The following is a 19,911-nucleotide window of genomic DNA, read 5'->3' as shown; positions in this document are numbered from 1 at the left end:
TATTAGGTTCGTTCCCTTTTTCTATCCCTCTCTCTCCCCCTCCCTCTCTCTCTTCTCTCTATCGTTCCGTTCCTGCTCCCAGCTGTTCCTCATTCTCCTAACTCACTCATTTAGTCTTTTCACACCTGTCCCCTATTTTGTCCTCTGATTAGAGTCCCTATTTCTCCCCTTGTTTTCCGCTTCTGTCTTTGTCGGATCCTTGTATGATGTTCGCTGTGCTGTGTCCTTGTCTCGCCCTGTCGTGTCTTGTCTCCTTCAGATGCTGCGTGTGAGCAGGTGTCTTAGTCTGCTACGGTCGGTGCCTTCCCGAAGCAACCTGCAGTCAATGGTCGAGTCTCCAGTCTGTCCTCGTTACTACGAGTGGATTTAAGTTTTTTCCTGTTTTGTTTTCTTCTTTAGTGTTCCAGGATTATTACTTTTGCCATTTACTGGAATAAAGACTCTGTTTTCGCTAAGTCGCTTTTGGGTCCTCATTCACCAGCATAACAGTCTTTGCCAAGGGATATTTCATAGGAACCTGTTTTCAGTTCCTACCGCTTCCACTGGATGTCACCAGTCTTTGGAATTCGGTTAAGGTTATTAATTTGTGCAACGAAGAAGAATCATATCCTGGAACAACGTTACACTATTGAGAGTTGCGCAAGACGTAAAAAGGAGCATGGTTTGTTTACTTGCTGTATTGAACACAGATAGCCCCGTCTACAACTTGATCGATTATTAAATTCCTAAGTTGTAGTTTGAAATATTTTGGTAAAGTTTATTGGCAACTTTTGAAATGTTTTGTAGTGACATTGCGTTTTTTTTGGCAGCTGTTTTTTTCTGGATCAAACGCGTCAAATAAATGGACATTTGGATATATATGGAAGTAATTCATCGAACAAAAGGACCAATTGTGATGTTTATGGGACATATTGGAGTGCCAACAAAAGAACCTCGTCAAAGCCTCTTGAATAAGCCAAACCTTGACCCTGAACATTTAAACAACTATCGGCCTATATCGAATCTCCCATTCTTCTCAAGAATTGTAGAAAAAGCTGTTGCGCAGAAACTCACTGCCTTCCTGAAGATAAAAATGTATACAAAATGCTTCAGTCTGGTTTTGGACCCCATCATAGCACTGAGACTGCACTTGTGAAGGTGGTAAATGACATTTTAATGGTGTCAGACCGAGGCTCTACATCTGTCCTCGTGTTCCTAGACCTTAGTGCTGCTTTTGATACCATCGATCACCACATTCTTTTGGAGAGATCGGAAACCCAAATTGGTCTACACGGACAAGTTCTGGCCTGATTAAGATCTTATCTGTTGGAAAGATATCAGTTTGTCTCTGTGAATGGTTTGTCCTCTGACAAATCAACTGTAAATTCCGGTGATCCTCAAGGTTCCGTTTTAGGAGCACTATTGTTTTCACTATATATTTTACTTCTTGGGGAGGTCATTCGAAAACGTAATGTTAACTTTCACTGCTATGTGGATGACACACAGCTGTACATTTCAATTAAACATAGTGAAGCCTCAAAATTGCCCTCGCTAGAAGCCTGTGTTTCAGATATAAGGAAGTGGATGGCTGCAAACTTTCTACTTTAAAACTCAGACAAAACAGAGATGCTTGTTCTAGGTCCCAAGAAACAAAAAGATCTTCTGTTGAATCTGACATTTAATCTTGATGGTTGTACGGTCTCAAATAAAACTTTACTCTGGACCCTGATCTCTCTTTTGACGAACATATCAAGACGGTTTCAAGGACAGCTTTTTTCCATCTATGTAACATTGCAAAAATCAGAAACTTTCTGGCCAAAAATTATGCAGAAAAATGAATCCATGCTTTTGTTACTTCAAGGTTAGACTACTGCAATGCTCTACTTTCCGGCTAACCTGATAAAGCACTAAATAAACTTCAGTTAGTGCTAAATACGGCTGCAAGAATCTTGACTAAAACCAATTTTTTTAATCATATTACTCCAGTGCTAGCCTCCCTACACGGGCTTCATGTTAAGGCAAGGGCTGATTTCAAGGTTTTACTGCTAACCTACAAAGCATTACATGGCTCCTACCTATCTTTCCGATTTGGTCCTGCCGTACATACCTACATGTACGCTACGTCACAAGACCATCCAAATTGCCCCTAGAATTTCTAAGGAAACAGTTGGAGGAAGGGCTTTCTCCAATAGAGCTCCATATTTATGGAATGGTCAGCTTACCCATGTGAGAGACGCAGACTCTCTGAAGATTTCAGTAGGTCATATGACTGAGTGTAGTCTGGCCAAGGAGTGTGAAGGTGAATGGAAAGGCTCTGGAACAACGAACCACCCTTGCTGTCTCTGCCTGGCCAGTTCCCCTCTCTCCACTGGGATTCTCTGCCTCTAACCCTATTACAGGGGCTGAGTCACTGGCTTACTGGTGCTCCTCCATGCTGTCCCCAGGAGGGATGCGTCACTTGAGTGTGTTGAGTCACTGATGTGACCTTCCTGTCTGGGTTGACGCCCCACATTGGGTTGGGCCTTGGTAGAGATCTTTGTGGACTATACTCGGCCTTGTCTCAGGATGGTAAGTTGGTGGTTGAAGAAATCCCTCTAGTGGTATGGGGGCTGTGCTTTGGCAAAGTGGCTGGGGTTATACCCTGCCTGTTTGGCCCTGTCCGGGGGTCTCATCGGATGGGGCCACAGTGTCTCCTGTCCTGACCCCTCCTCCAGTATTTATGCTGCAGTAGTTTATGTGTCGGCGGCTAGGGTCAGTCTGTTATATCTGGAGTATTTCTCCTGTCTTATCCGGTGTCCTGTGTGAATTTAAGTACGCTCTCTCTAATTCTCTTTCTCTCTTTCTTTCTTTCTCTCTCTCGGTGGACCTGAGCCCTTGGACCATGCCTCAGGACTACCTGGCATGATGACTCCTTGCTGTTCCCAGTCCACCTGGCCGTGCTTCTGCTCCAGATTCAACTGTTCTGCCTGTGGCTATGGAACCCTGACCTGTTCACCGGACGTGCTACCTGTCCCAGACCTGCTGTTTTCAACTCTCTAGAGAAAGCAGGAGCGGTAGAGATACTCTGAATGATCAGCTATGAAAAGCCAACTGACATTTACTCCAGAGGTGCTGAGCTTCATGAAATGGATTTCCATGCCTGAGCAGTCGCACACAAGCCTAAGATCACCATGCGCAATGCCAAGCATCGGCTTGAGTGGTGAAAATGTTGCTAAATTGGACTCTAGAGCAATGGAAATGCGTTCTCTGGAGTGTTGAATCACGCTTCACGATCTTGCAGTCCGACGGACGAATCTAAATTTGGTGGATGCCAGGAGAACGCTATCTGCCGCAATGCATAGTGCAAACTGTAAAGTTTGGTGGTGGAGGTATAATGGTCTGGGGCTGTTTTTCAGGGTTCGGGCCCCTTTGTTCTAGTGAATGGAAATCTTAACGGTACAACAGACAATGACATTCTAGACAATTCTGTGCTTCCAACTTTGTGGCAACAGTTTGGGTATGGCCCTTTCCTGTTTCAGCATGACAATGCCCATGCGCACAAAGCAAGCTCCATACAGAAATGTTTTTTTTTGGATTGGTGTGGAAGACCTTGACTTGCCTGCACAGAGCCCTGACCTCAATCCCATCGACCACCATTGGGATGAATTGTAACACCAACTGTGAGCCAGGTCTAATCGTCCAACATCAGTGCCTGACATCACTAATGCTCTTGTGGCTGAATGGAAGTAAGTCCCCGCAGCAATGTTCCAACATCTAGTGAAAGCCTTCCCAGAAAAGTGGAGGCTGTTATAGCAGCAAAGGGATGACCAACTCCATATTAATGCACATGAGGAGGTGGTGTCCACATGTTCTTGGTCATGTAGTGTACATACGCATGTTTCCCGTTATAAATCAGACCTATCGTGAAACTGTGCGCCCGTGAACGAGCATTCTAACTCCACCTGAAAAACACCCATCATTCACCTTTCATGTTGTCAATAACAACCTTATTTGCTGTATACTTTGGGAATATTGGAATTTGACCAAGACGGTATCTAAGGAAATAGCAATGCATGGCAAACTTGATCAAATGTCTTTGGAGGGGTTGGCAGAATGTTTTCTTTTGCGGTGACATTTGCTGTATCTGACCTTGTCTGACAGACAAAAACAATTGCACATTGTTGTGGACCTGTAAACAGATTGTTTGAATTCAATCATGTTTAGTATTTACTTTTTCCCGAACCTAAATATGCTGCACTGCCCCCAAATTCTGAAACATTGTTAACTCAAATTTGATTTTTAACTAGCCTACAGTAGGCCTATTTAAGTGGTAGCCTACACACCTTAATAATGCAAAAGATCAACTACCTTTTTGACGGAAGTTATAATCCATGCTCCCTTTCGAAAGCAATCACTTTAAATTGTAATACCTAATAGGCACAATGAGAGATGAGCATGGAAATGTGTTGTATGGTTACTTCGGGAATATGAACCCATCGTGGCCAGAAAAGGTGATGAATTTATTCTGAAATGGTTATGATACTGTATATGTATCATGTTAATAAATTAAATATTGTATACTCAAGAAAGTTGACATGAGTGTTTTCAGATGCAGTAGCCTACAAACGTCAATGTAAAGGTAAACTGCCTGTTCTACCGTTAAACTGCGCTTCAGATGGAGTCAAATTTGAAATAGCTTATCTACAGTATTTACTACAGTGAAGTGCGTCCAATTAAATGAGAGATGGGGCGAATGGTAGTCTATCCTAACTTGTAGGCCTATTGGCTTTTTCGCGAATTTAAGACCATCACAGTCAGAAAAGGTGAGGAATGTATTCTGCAGTAATCATGGAAATTGAATAAATAATAGGAAATATTAATTTAAAATGCAATGATAAAATAAATTTATTTTTGTTACTCTTAGCTACCTGTTAGGATTGTGTATTGGAGGCAGGTGTCAGGTGCAGGAGAGCAGAGTGTAGTGAACAGGCGCACTTTTTATTCCTGTCAAAATGACAGCACAAAGTAACATAAAATGTGCCCAAAACACGGAACATAGATAAAAAGTAATGTGCGTAACAATATCCACAATATGGGGAACAGAGGAATAAATACACATGAATTGATTGGGGAATGAAAACCAGGTGTGCAGGGATCAAGACAAAACAAATGGATACATGAAAAATGGAGCAGCGTTGAATAGATAGCCGGTGACGTCAACCGCCGAATGTCGCCGAACAGGGAGAACGGCTCCAGCGGAACGTCGACACCGGCCTCTGGACGACCCGGAGGGCGAGGCGCAAGGCGATCCGGCTGGCAACAGTGGAACTGACGCAGTAGTTCAGGGTCTAATACATCAGCCAACAGAACCCACACCTCTCCTCCGGACCGTACCCCTCCCACTCCACGAGGTACTGAAGGCCCCATGCCTGACGCCTTGAATCCAGGGTGGAATGGAAGTCCAGAGGAAGCAGAGGAACCTCCCGTACCTCAGACTCCTGGAGCAGACCAGCCACCACTGGCCTGAGGAGAGACAGATGGAACGAGGGGTTAATAAGGTAATCGGGGTAAGCTGTAATCTGTAACATACCTTGTTCACTTTCCTCAGGACTTTGAATGGCCTCACAAACCGTGGGTCCAGCTTCCGGCAGGGCAGGCAGAGGGGCAGGTTTAGGGTCGAGAGCCAGACCCTGTCCCTGAGCCAGACCCCCCCGGGGCCTCCCTGCGGTGACGGTCCGCGCTGGACTTTTGTCACAGTGCGGCCTGCTGGAGGTGACCATGGGGTGCTTCCCAGGTCTCATCCACGCATCTGAACCACTCGTCCACCGCAGGAGCCTCGGTCTGACTCCGATGCCACGGTGCCAGAACCGGCTGGTACCCCAATACTGTTGAAGGAATTCTAAATTCCTCTGTTTTAATTCCCAATCAAAATTAAACACTCTGTCAATGCATAAGGGTTTGTAAGACCCTTATTTTATAAGAATGGACAGAGCCCCGGTCTTAAAAGTCAAGTAACAGCCTTTAATTCAAGAGAGTACTGAGTTCATACACATTTTACCACAGGTTATAAACTGAAAATGACGTCAGCGTCTTCTAAATGTTCTGTCTCTTCTTGACACTGGTAGAAAGGCCCTATAGTTCTCAAGCCTTCCCTCCTCGCCTAGAGCCAAGGTCAGTCAGTGTAGATAAGCATTCTAGACAGTCTGAAGATAGTCCGTCCCGGCCATCTGGAGATAGTTCATTCATTTGTACAAAGAAACAGACCGTCATTGTACTAAACTCCCGACTACATTCACTACATTATATTCAATAATGGGAGCAAGAGAGAAAATTCATACATGTACAGTAACATAATAGTCCATTAATTCATCCTGATTGAAATGTATACATAATTAGTCATTATAGATAAAAATTACCTTAACAATACACACTGAAAGGGGGAGAGGTTAGTGGTTGAGCGGCGGAGCATGTTCTGCACCATCTCTGCCCAGGGCACAAACGCCACCTACTCCCCCGGCCGGTCCTGGCAATAGGACCGCAGAAACCTGCCCACATCCTGGTTCACTCTCTCCACCTGCCCATTACTCTCGGGATGGAAACCCGAGGTAAGGCTGATCGAGAACCCCAAATGTTCCATGAATGCCCTCCAGACTCTCGAAGTGATCTGGGGACCCCGATCAGACACTATATCCTCCGGCACCCCGTAGTGCCGGAAGACGTGTGAAACAGGGCCTCCGCAGATTGTAGGGCTGTAGGGAGAAGAGGGGGAGATGACAGGACTTAGAGAAACGATCCACAACGACCAAGATCGTGGTGTTCCCCTGTGAGAAAGGAAGACCCGTTAGAAAATCAACTGACAGGTGTGACTAAGGCCGTTGTGGAATGGGTAAGGGATGCAGCTTACCTCTGGGCAGGTGTCTAGGAGCCTTACACTGGGCACACACCAAGCAGGAGGAAACATAAACCCTCACGTCCCGAGCCAAGGTGGGCAACCAATACATCCCAGATAGACAGCGCACCGTCCGACCGATCCCTGGATGACCAGAGGAGGGTGACTTGAGGGCCCAATAGATCAACTGGTCACGGACAGCAGATGGAAAGTACTGAAGTCTGACGGGACACTGGAGTGGAGTGGGCTCAGTATGCAACGCCCGCTCAATGTCTGTGTCAACTCCCACATGACCGGCGCTACCAGGCAGGAGGCTGGGAGAATGGGAGTCTGATCCATGGGCCTCTCCTCTGTGTCATACAGACGGGACAGTGCGTCTGCCTTAACATTCTGGCCCACCTTGCCTGACAAGGATTCAGTCTCTTTGCTGCCTACATGTACTCCAGGGTGCTGTGGTCAGTCCGGGTGTTTAGCCCCCTCAAGCCAATGCCCCCACACCTTCAAAGCCTTAACCACAGCCAACAGCTCCCGGTCCCCCACATCATAGTCCGCTCTGCCGGGCTGAGCTTCTTTGAGAAGAAAGCACAGGGGAGGAGCTTCGGTGCTGCAGACCGCTGCCGACCGCTGCAGACATACAGGACCCCCCTTCAGCAGCGAGGTAATGGGAGCAGTCACCTGGCCAAAACCCTGGGTAAATCTCCGGTATTAATTGGCAAACCCTAAAAATCACTGCACCTCCTTTACCGTGGTGGGAACGGCCAATTACGCATGGCTGCTATGCGGTCACTCTCCATCTCCACCCCTGATGTGGAAATGTTGAAACCTTAGGAAGGAAACGGACTGTTGAAAGAACAGGCATTTCTTAGCCTTGACGTACAGGTCATGCTACAACAGTCGTCCAAGTACCTTGCACACTCGGGACACATGCTCGGCGCGTGTAGCGGAGTAAATCAGAATGTCAGCGATATACACCACTGCCTGTGCAGGTCCCTGAAAATCTCGTACACGAAGGATTGTAAGACTGATGGAGCATTCATCAACCCGTACGGTATGACGAGGTACTCATAATGCCCTGAGGTGGTACTAAACACCTTCTTCCACTCGTCTCCTTCTCGGATACGCACCAGATTGTACGTACTCCTTAGATCCAGTTTAGTGAAGAAGTGTGCCCCGTGCATTGACTCAATCGCCTTGATTTGATTGAGACCTCTATAATCAATGCACGGGCGCAGACCTCCATCATACACAAAAAATAAACTTGACGAGTCGGGTGAAGTGGAGGACTGAATGTACCCCTGACGCAGGTATTCGGAGACATATGTCTCCATAGCCACCGTCTCCGCTTGCGACAGGGGATACACATGACTTCTGGGAAGTACAGCGTCTACCAGGAGATTTATCGCACAATCCCCCCGTCGATGAGGTGGTAATTGAGTCACCTTCTTCTTACAGACGGTAAGAGCCAAATCGGCATATTCTGGGGGAATGCACACGGTGGAGACCTGGTCTGGACTTTCCACCATGGTAGCACCAACGGAAACCCAGAGCACTCTCGCAACCACCCCGTGAGAACCCTCTGTTCCCAGGAAATGGTGGGGTTATGACGAGCCAACCAGGGAAGCCCTTGTACCATAGGAAACGCAGGAGAATCAATGAGAAAGAGACTGATTCTCTCATCGTGACCCGCCTGCGTCTCCATGGCCAGGGGGATGGTGGCCTCCCTGATTAGCCCACACCCTATTGGTCGACTATCCAGAGCGTGAATCAGAAAAGGTCTATCCACAGGAATAATGGGGATCCCTAAACTAAGTGCTAACGCTCTGTCAATAAAATTCCCTGCTGCGCCTGAATCGACGAGCCCCTTATCCTGGGAATGCGGGGAGAACTCAGAGAAACAAACAGATACAAACAGGTGGACAACGGAGGACTCTGGATGAGAGTGGTGCATACTCACCTGGGGTGACGTCAGAGTGCCCTGCCTGCTGCCTCGACTCCCAGAGAGACCAACCCAGCACCGACCAGCAGTGTGCCCTCTGCACCCACAGATGGTGCACGTGAAGGCCCCTCCTCCAGCCTCTCTACATGCAGCCCCTCCCAACTCCATGGGCACCGGAGCGGGAGTGCTGGGAGATGGAACCGACAGAGCCCCCTCAGGTCGTCCACGGGTGACCAGCAGGTTATCCAACCGGATGGACATATCCACCAGTTGGTCAAAGGTGGTGGTGGCATCCTTGAAGGTCAACTCCCGTCGGACGTCCTCACATAAGCTGCATCAATAGTGGTCGATGAGGGCCCTGTCGTTCCATCCTGCTCTGGCGGCCAAGGTCCGGAACTAAAGCGCTAAATCCTGTGCGCTCCACGTGCCCTGCCTCAAATGAAAGAGTCTTTCACCCACCGCTCTACCTTCGGGCGGATGGTCAAAGACGGTTAAACAGGTAAACTCCTCGAAGTGGTCCAATGCCACGTCTTCCTCTCCCCGCACGGCGTTTGCCCACTCCATAGCTCTCCCCGAGAGGCAATAGACGAGGGCAGATACTCTCTCCTTTCCTGAGGGAGCTCGGTGAACAGTGGCCAGGTTTAGGTCCAGTTGTAAAAGGAACCCTTGGCACTGTGCTGCTGTCCCATCATACTCCCTGGGAAGGGAGAGACGTATTCCACTGGAGCTGGATCCGGACGGGACGGGTAGAGATAACCCTGGTGAGCTGGTCGAGGCGCTGGAGAGAGACCTCCTGTCTCTCCCAGTGGTCCATGGTCTGGACAACGCGATCCATCATGGCACCGAGATGATATAGCATAGCTGCGTGTTCCTGAACGAGTTCCTCGACTCCGGGGTACCTGCTCCTACCGACTCCATGGTAGGTGTAGGATTCTGTTAGGATTTGGTATTATCATATCATATACACGTAACACAAACAATCCTACACAAAGACATGATCGGGAACAGAGGAATAAATACATATGAATTGATTGGGGAATGAAAACCAGGTGTGCAGTGAACAAGAGAAAACAAATGGATACATGAAAAATGGAGTGGCGATATCTAGAATGCCGGTGACGTCGACCGCCGAACGCCACCCAAACAAGGAGTGGAGCCAATTTCGTTGGAAGTCGTGACACTACCTGTTTTCTTTTGTTATGAATAAGAGTGTCATCATATATTCCTGCACAGGGTATATTCTGGTACTAGGCTACTTTTGTCTTCTTGCAATGCAACACCTCAACCACTAGAAATTGTGCGTACGCATGGTCTAAAGTTTGCGGAAGGATAAGCACATTCTCACGTAGAGTTCAGTTTTTATAAATTCCAACTTTGCATGAAAACTGGCGCACTCAGAATTGTTGTTGAAGGAGGTGGGCCTACAACCAAACATTCTGTATAAATCATATAAATAAATAAAGTTAGTGTGGGAAGCAATAAACTGGTGTGAGAAACAATACTTGTTCATTTTATATCTAGCATATAGTCATCATTATTGTACTTTTGGAATGGTTTAGAATGATTTACTAAACTGTTATCCTTTCCTGGATATCTATGCACTTGACGGTTTACACGTTCAATTAGCATCCCCAGAGGTGGGTAGATATACAGAAAGACGGATGGACTACCCTGGTGTAAATACAGTACAAAACAAGTTGGTCCGATTACAAAGATTGGGTCAAATTGTTTTAATAACCCATTTACTCTGTTTGTGTAAAAAGAAAGTTTACTTTACTTTTGAACAGTTGTTTTTGTTGAAAATGAACATTAATCATAATTTCTGTCAATGTTTCCGATTTAACTAGCCACCATATGTTTAGGTATTAAGAAGCTAATAAGTTATACCAAAGGTATTATTATCATAGTTAACTGATATGATAACACATGATATGATATTGATTATGGTTGCTCTCTTTTCTGATACCAGAGGTATCAACAGATACATGTTGTAAATCATGACTGTCGTTGATGTTGGTGAGAGATTGTGTGTGTATAGCCTCCAGCAGAACTAGTTTCACTCCCACACCCAAATATTGATGATAGCATCAATGATGATACTGTAGGTGTACTGTAGGTTCATGTTGGATCTTTTAGCACAACTTTGTCCGAAAACAACATTAGCCTTTCTTTCAAACACTCCAGACTTATCCTGATGTATTTTGGCTGTGCACTTGTACCAATATATTTAGAGGTGCTATCTTTAATAGGTACTATTAGGGGAAAATCTGACAACTTTCCCACAATGAAGATTCCCGGGATCAGGAGGGAAAAAAAACAGGATTTATGTAAAATTTTGCAACGCTAGGTACTATTCAATCATCATATTGTCACGACTTCTGCCGAAGTCGTTGCCTCTCCTTTTTCGGGCAGTGCTCGGCGGTCGACGTCACCGGTCTTCTAGCCATCATCGATCCATTTTTCATTTTCCATTGGTTATGTCTTGTCTTCCCACACACCTGTTTTCAATCCCATCCATTACCTGTTGTGTATTTAACCCTCTGTTTCCCCTCATGTCTTTGTCAGAGATTGTTGATTGTCAGTGTAGTGTTATTTGTATTGGTGCGCGATGGGTCTTCGTACCCATATTTGTTTATATTCATTTTTTTCTTATTAGTGTTATGGAGCATGTTACCTGGACATTTATTAAAAGACTCAATTTTACACTCTGTTTGACTCTCCTGCGCCTGACTTCCCTGTGACCTATACACACATTTCTGACACATATAGTTTTCAACTGTTCAGGCTCACTTCCCATCCCTTAGAACAATAGTATAACACAGAAATAGTGAATGAACTTCCCTTGTACTTATGACTGGCTTTACCTGTAGTGTGTCGGTGCAAAACATGATAACTACTCCTTAGGGAGTTCTGTATATCCTGTCTGGTGGACTAAGGTGATGAGGACACACTCATGCAAACACACATCTTTCCCAATATCTCCAGGTGTCCGAACAGTTTCACTGCTGACCACATAATACGACATCCAGCCAGCTAGCCGACTCTGAAGGATGAAGCTTAAAGCAAAGCTTTATTACATTGCAGGTCCTGTTCGGCTTGCAGATCAGTCAACAGAACCCTCTCCAGTAAAAGAGAGCCATAACAAATACTTGCGTTACCCAGGGAAGCAGTAATGTTATTTTCCTATACCCTTTTCACACTACCGTGCAGACCCGCACCAAACTCCACCAAACATTTTAAAAAAAAACGTTACACATTACTTTACACATAATTTTTATGAAACACAGTGATTTACTGGACATACGGTAATGATTTAAAAATACATTGAAAAAGACTGCATGGGGCATTAATGGAGAAAGTCTCGGAAGTGTACAGTACCATTTCTACTAGCCAAGCTACCTGCCTTACCCTCCCAGCCACTCGAGACAGGCCAGCCCTAATACTGTTAATAATACGCTCTGAAAGAGATGGAGGGAGAGAGAAAGATGGAGAGTGAGTGATTTAAGGAGTAAGAGTTTGAGAGTGTCTGAGAAAGTGTGTGTGTGTGTGTGTGTGTGTGTGTGTGTGTGTGTGTGTGTGTGTGTGTGTGTGTGTGTGTGTGTGTGTGTGTGTGTGTGTGTGTGTGTGTGTGTGTGTGTGTGTGTGTGTGTGTGTGTGTGTGTGTGTGTGTGTGTGTGTGTGTGTGTGTGTGTGTGTGTGTGTGTGTACTTGTCTGCCTGAAAAGTAGTGTCAGAATGGGAGACACTTAGAGATATTGTGATCAGTGAAAGTGAATGATAGCATGTGTGGTGTATAAGAGAGTTGGAGAGTAATAGAATCAATCATATCCCTATCCTCTCCTAGGGTAGGTAGTGAGTATTTTGAGGGGTGATTCAGTAGTGGGAGTTGATGGGGGCAGAAAGGAGGTGCTGATTTACAGTGGGGTATAGTGGGGGTGGGAGGAGGTTGGTCCAGCGAGACAAGGAGTGGGGCCTCTGTGATTCAGCCCTAAGTGCCTGGCTGCTGGGGGAGACATGGATTAGACGCCCTGTGAAACCCTCACTGTCCCTCTCTCCCTTTTCTCTACCCTTCCTCAGACTGAAATTCAGGCTCAAAGCCTCTCTGAGATTTTCCAGAACCCCCGCCCCCACCCGCCGCCCCAACACACACTAACCCACACACCCACACACATGAGCCCAACCAAGCCACTTCTTATGTTCTGAGAGGAAAGCGATCCACTCACATCCACATCGTATTAGTGCTGCCATTAAACAGTCCAGGCTGACCGAGGGAGGGGAAAGCGGAGTTGGGAGGAATGGGGTTCCTGGGATTGGAAGGGGAAGGTTGAAGGCAAGCGACTGGAAGGAGTGGAGGTGGAGAGGTTGGAGGGGTTTCGAGGGGGAGCGTGTAAGCTTGAAAAATTTCCATATGGCAATAAAATGTCTGCCACTTTACTTATTGAGTTTCTAATGCACACCAGGTGCGGGGGTGGCATTCTTGGCGGAGTCACTCGGCAGACCCCTTTACAAAGAGGTTAATATCGCTGCTTTACGAAAAACAGACCCTTTAAAAGAAACTATTATATAACCTTGGCTATATATCGTTTCACTGTTGCCATTCATAGCCCCAAAAAAACTGAGTCAAAGTGGACCCAAATAACAACACAAATCTTTTAAAAAACAGCTAGAAAAATAAACCTGACTATAATAGTTTCCGTAAAACCGACTGAAGCTGTAAAGTTCAGGGCGACCAATTTATTAAGTCGGACTTTCCATTCACACAAACAGCCCTCTGGAGTATGGGTTTATACCCAACCCATATTTATGGTTTAAGACACTTATTTATTTACGTCAGCAAGAATTCAGGTTCAGGCCTCCCCAGTAAGAGTTTTAATCCTTATTTTCATGGGCAGAGTGCACAGAGTCTTTGCTCTGATCTAGAGGATTCCTTTAAGAGCACAACATATTCACTCTTTGAGACTTTCCAACAACAGGCCATACTTTTAAAGAGCCCACTTACACCCAAAGTATTTCTCTCTCTGGTCCCTATAGTAGTCTCTACCCCCCGTCTTATCCCCTTTCCCATAGGCAAGGTTAGCGTTCGAGATGTAAACGTGAACAACACCGGTGGTAGCAGTGAACCAGCTATCCCCTCCTTTGCCCCCTAATGAAGACCAGGAGACTCAAGGCTAGCAATATGGTTTTGGCTACAACCGAGACAATCTCCTTTTAAAGCCTCTACAGATCCTCTTACGCAAGTCCCAAGCAGTTATAAACAGATATTCTTTCAAAGAGACTTTGTAGTTTATTGGAAGTCATTGTGGAATTCAAACATATGAACAAATTGTTTGTGTGTTATAACATATAAAATATTCCTAGCCCTACAGATCAGACTGCATTAGCTACAGTTGTCAATGCTGTTTCTCTTTGATGTTACAGTGTAACATTGTTTTCTTTGTGTCCAAAGCTCTCCAAAACAAAAGGCACAATCAGATTAATTTCTGCTCTTCAATTGTCACTTCAATGAATTCTGCAATATGAAACTTTTTTGGTGACCTGACCAAATTCACACAGACGTTCTTTCAATGAAAATTACAGATCTATAACTCACATTTCTAAGAAGTGGTAGAGCTGTTCTATGTGCGCTATTACTATGCTTCTTGTTCTTAAGTTTAGTTTTTGCAGCTTTCAGTTTCTTTTTTTTTACACCAGCTTCAAACGGATAATTTTTAAATATATTTTTACCCCCTTTTTCTCCCCAATTTTGTCATATCCAAATGGTAGTTACTGTCTTGTCCAATCGCTGCAACTCCTGTACGGACTCGGGAGAGGCGAAGGTCGAGAGCTGTGCGTCCTCTAAAACACAAGCCCGCCAAGCCACACTGCTTCTTGACACAATGCACGCTTAACCCGGAAGCCAGCCCACCAATGTGTCGGAGGAAACACCATACACCTGGCTGCCGTGTCAGCGTGCATGTGCCCGGCCCACCACAGGAGTTGCTAGAGTGCGATGGGACAAAGACATCCCAGCTGGTCAAACCCTCCCCAAACCCAGATAACACTGGGCCAATTTTGAATCACCTCATGGGTCTCCCAGGTGCAGTCGGCTGCAACACACTCCGGTATCGAACCATGATCTGTAGTAACGCAGCTAGCACTGCGTTGCTGTGCCTTACACCGCTGCACCACTCGGGAGTCCATTGTATTTTACGATTAATGCATGTCACATTGTCCGATGCTTCCAAATTAAAATATTGATATGAACCTGGCCAGATTGTTTGATTTGCTTCAGTTCTGTAATCACATTCTGCGATTGGCTTGCGAGGATATGTCAACTGCAGCGGTGTATTTGATCTGCGCATGTGCCACCAGCACAAGCCTCGCTCTATGATTATGCACGAGTGAAGTGAGTTTGGAAAAACTGAAAGTTTTCATCTTAGAAATAGTTTTCACATACAAATTTTATATGTCCGAACTCAGAATCAAATAGGCTTCCACAAAATAATGTGGTTTGCTGTGGTAGAACATTTATTTTGATTGGCAATTTTGTGCATTTATCATTATGAGGAAATCGTTCTTATTGCACAGCATGTAGGCTAAATGTTTAAATCAAACTATAATATTAATCTGACTATTCTCAATAATAATATTATTGTGTGCATACACATTGCCAGCCGTGTTCCTATTGGTCAGTCACAGAGATCAGCTCGTTGTAACGGTTTTCATGTGGTGAAGGAGAGTCGGACCAAACTGCAGCGTGTAGATTGCGATCCATGTTTAACCTGTTACTCCTACCCCCTACTTTTTCGAACATTCTGTTAAAAATCACGCAACATTTCAGCGCCCTGCTGCTCATGCCAGGAATATAGTATATGCATATGATTAGTATGTGTGGATAGAAAACACTCAGAAGTTTATAAAACTGGTTAAATCACGGCTGTGACTATAACAGAATGTGTGTTTCATCGAAAAGCGCAGCAAAATCTGATCACTGAAAATGGAAATATATATCCATCCGCCACTTCAACCCATTGATAAAGGCGAACCACAATAAATGGGGCTGAGGTTGCAATACCTACAGCTTCCACACGATGTCAACAGTCTTGTCATTTGCCTAGGCTTTGTTTCTTGGTCAAACAAATAAGAGACAAGCCATTTGTTCAGGTCTCCGACCGGATATTTTGGTTGAGATTTACCCGGACATTATTTCCAGACGGACAGCTAAAGAAAATACATCGCCTCGTGATCAATTTGATCGCTTATTAACGTGTACTAATACCTAAAGTTGCATTACAAAAGTATTTCGAAGTGTTTTGTGAAAGTTTATCGTCGACTTTTTTAATTTAAAAAAATGACGTTACGTTATAAGACGCTATTTTTTTCCGTTTATCACACAGTCTTCATAGATCGATATCTAGGCTATATATGGACCGATTTAATCGAGAAAATTATGGGACATCTAGGAGTGCCAACAAAGAAGATAGTCAAAGGTAATGAATGTTTTATATTTTATTTGTGCGGTTTGTGTAGCGACGACTATGCTAATTATTTTGTTTACGTCCCCTGCGGGTCTTTTGGGGTGTTACATGCTATCAGATAATAGCTTCTCATGCTTTCGCCGAAAAGCATTTTAAAAATCTGACTTGTTGCCTGGATTCACAACGAGTGTAGCTTTAATTCAATACCCTGCATGTGTATTTTAATGAACGTTTGAGTTTTAACTAATACTATTAGCATTTAGCGTAGCGCATTTGTCATGTTTTGTCTTATATTGTCTTGTCATTTTGCTTTCCCTTCTGTTCGTTTTCCCCCTGCTGGTCTTTTTAGGTTCGTTCCCTTTTTTTCTCTCTCCCTCCCTCTCTCTCTTCTCTCTATCGTTCCGTTCCTGCTCCCAGCTGTTCCTATTCCCCTAATCAATCATCTAATCTTTTCACACCTGTTCCGTATCTTGCCCTCTGATTAGAGTCCCTATTTCTCCCCTTGTCTTCCGTTTCTGTCCTGTCGGATCCTTGTATATTGTTCACCGTGCTGTGTCTTTGTCTCGCCCTGTCGTGTCGTGTTTCCCTCAGATGCTGCGTGTGAGCAGGTGTCTGAGTCTGCTACGGTCGGTGCCTTCCCGAGGCAACCTACAGCTTATGGTCGAGTCTCCAGTCTGTCCTCGTCACTACGAGTGGAAATAGTTTTTTATGCTTTGTTTACCGCTCCGATTTGTCTAGGAGTATTGCATATTTCCTTTACTGGAATAAAGACTCTGTTTTCGCCAAGTCGCTTTTGGGTCCTCATTCACCTGCATAACAGAAGAAACCCTGCGTCTTGGGCAGAACAGCTCCCCTGGGCAGAATACGCTCACAACTCGCTTCCTTCGTCTGCTACCGGGTTATCTCCGTTTCAGAGTAGTCTGGGTTACCAGCCTCCTCTGTTCTCATCCCAGCTTGCCGAGTCCAGCGTTCCCTCCGCTCAAGCGTTTGTCCAACGTTGTGAGCGCACCTGGAGGAGGGTGAGGTCTGCACTTTGCCGTTACAGGGCACAGACTGTGAGAGCCGCCAATAAACGTAGGATTAAGAGTCCTAGGTATTGTTGCGGCCAGAGAGTGTGGCTTTCCACTCGCAACCTTCCTCTTACGACAGCTTCTCGTAAGTTGACTCCGCGGTTCATTGGTCCGTTCCGTGTCTCCCAGGTCGTCAATCCTGTCGCTGTGCGACTGCTTCTTCCGCGACATCTTCGTCGCGTCCATCCTGTCTTCCATGTCTCCTGTGTCAAGCCCTTTCTTCGCACCCCCGTTCGTCTTCCCTCCCCCCTCCCGTCCTTGTCGAGAGCGCACCTATTTACAAGGTACGTAGGATCATGGACATGCGTTCTCGGGGACGGGGTCACCAATACTTAGTGGATTGGGAGGGTTACGGTCCTGAGGAGAGGAGTTGGGTCCCGTCTCGGGACGTGCTGGACCGTTCGCTGATTGATGATTTCCTCCGTTGCCGCCAGGATTCCTCCTCGAGTGCGCCAGGAGGCGCTCGGTGAGTGGGGGGGTACTGTCATGTTTTGTCTTATATTGTCTTGTCATTTTGCTTTCCCTTCTGTTCGTTTTCCCCCTGCTGGTCTTTTTTAGGTTCGTTCCCTTTTTCTCTCTCCCTCCCTCTCTCTCTTCTCTCTATCGTTCCGTTCCTGCTCCCAGCTGTTCCTATTCCCCTAATCAATCATCTAATCTTTTCACACCTGTTCCGTATCTTGCCCTCTGATTAGAGTCCCTATTTCTCCCCTTGTCTTCCGTTTCTGTCCTGTCGGATCCTTGTATATTGTTCACCGTGCTGTGTCTTTGTCTCGCCCTGTCGTGTCGTGTTTCCCTCAGATGCTGCGTGTGAGCAGGTGTCTGAGTCTGCTACGGTCGGTGCCTTCCCGAGGCAACCTACAGCTTATGGTCGAGTCTCCAGTCTGTCTTCGTCACTACGAGTGGAATTAGTTTTTTATGCTTTGTTTACCGCTCCGATTTGTCTAGGAGTATTGCATATTTCCTTTACTGGAATAAAGACTCTGTTTTCGCCAAGTCGCTTTTGGGTCCTCATTCACCTGCATAACAGCATTTGCATTTCCAGATGTCTAGATGGGACGCCTGCGTGTCAGGTAGGAGCAAGAGGTTAATAAAACAACGTAACACGAATCAAAACACAAACTCAACAAAACAATAAACGTAATGAAACCTGAAACAGCCTAAACTGGTGCAAACTAACACAGAATAAGGACATCAAGACACTAAGGACAATCACCCACAACACAACCAAAGAATATGGCTGCCTAAATATGGTTCCCAATCAGAGACAACGATAAACACCTGCCTCTGATTGAGAACCACTTCAGACAGCCATAGACTTACCTAGAACACCCCACTAAGCTACAATCCCACTACATACACACCACATACAAAAACCCATGTCACACCTTGGCCTGACCAAATAAATGAAGATAAACACAAAATACTTCGACCAGGGCGTGACACTCGTAACACCAGCCACACACTACACGATAAAGGCAAAATAATTCTGACACTGCTAGAACTTTGTTTGAGCTCACGACCGCACATAGCGGTACTTCATCTGCAGACTTTATACCCTGTCACACTGAACGAGCCAAGATGTCCAACAATTGTTTACGACCTAAGAATTTGCCCATGACTTAGAAATATAGTCTGGGACTGCAAAATTGTGGAATAAGACGGTTAAAATCGTATATTCTGCAAAGGCCTTTGTGTAAAATATATTTCCCAGCAGTTTAGATGGTACAATGATTCTCTACACTATACTTGCTTGTTTAGTCCCATAAACTGAACTATCATAGCTTTTTCAACCAGGAAATGGAGGAGCAATTTCTGTGTAGTGCACCTATAATTATACATATACATTGGTTCTTGAAGAATATAACTTTTTTATTGATATCATTTATGCATGAGCTTAGGAAAATTGTTTTATTCTATCATAAGACAAAATGGTTGTTGCACTATTTGATTTGTTTTCTGTCTTTTGAGTCCTTCTATACAAACAATCCAGAGTTTCAAAACATGTCTTAAAAACTATCAAGTTGACCGTAAACACTGTCAGTCTTTGTAACCATAGCTCTGTTTATGAGAATGGTCAAAATTCTAGTCCCGTCCCTCAGCTTTACCAAATCAAGTAGCGTGATGCTGTTGGGCTGAAACACAAACTTCTGATTGTGACTTTAAAGATATGTGACTTAAAATGATGACTCAAGAAAGCACTGGGACAAGGTTGCCATAATTAGGAAACATAGCCAACAGCTACACAAAGAAATACATTTACTCTGGAGTAAAACATTATTTTACAATATATCAAACAATTTAAGTGTAACAACCTCTCCCCTCAACGTGATCAAGACAAAGGAGATGATTGTGGACTACCAACAAACTAACATGGTCCAAACACACCAGACAGTTGTGAAGAGGGCACGAAAATGCCTATTCCCCCTCAGGAGACTGAAGAAATGTGGCATGGGTCCTCAGATCCTCAAAATATTATACAGCTGGACCATCGAGAGCATGGTTGCCTGGTATGGCAACTGCTTGGCCTGTGACCGCAAGGTACTACAGAGGGTGGTGTGTACGGCCTATTACATAGCTGGGACCAAGCTCCCTGCAATCCAGG

The sequence above is a fragment of the Oncorhynchus gorbuscha genome, linkage group LG14, assembly GCF_021184085.1.
Source record: "Oncorhynchus gorbuscha isolate QuinsamMale2020 ecotype Even-year linkage group LG14, OgorEven_v1.0, whole genome shotgun sequence".
Taxonomy (NCBI): Eukaryota; Metazoa; Chordata; class Actinopteri; order Salmoniformes; family Salmonidae; genus Oncorhynchus; species Oncorhynchus gorbuscha.
The sequence above is the reverse complement of the archived record's forward strand: the minus strand, read 5'-3'. Positions refer to the sequence as shown.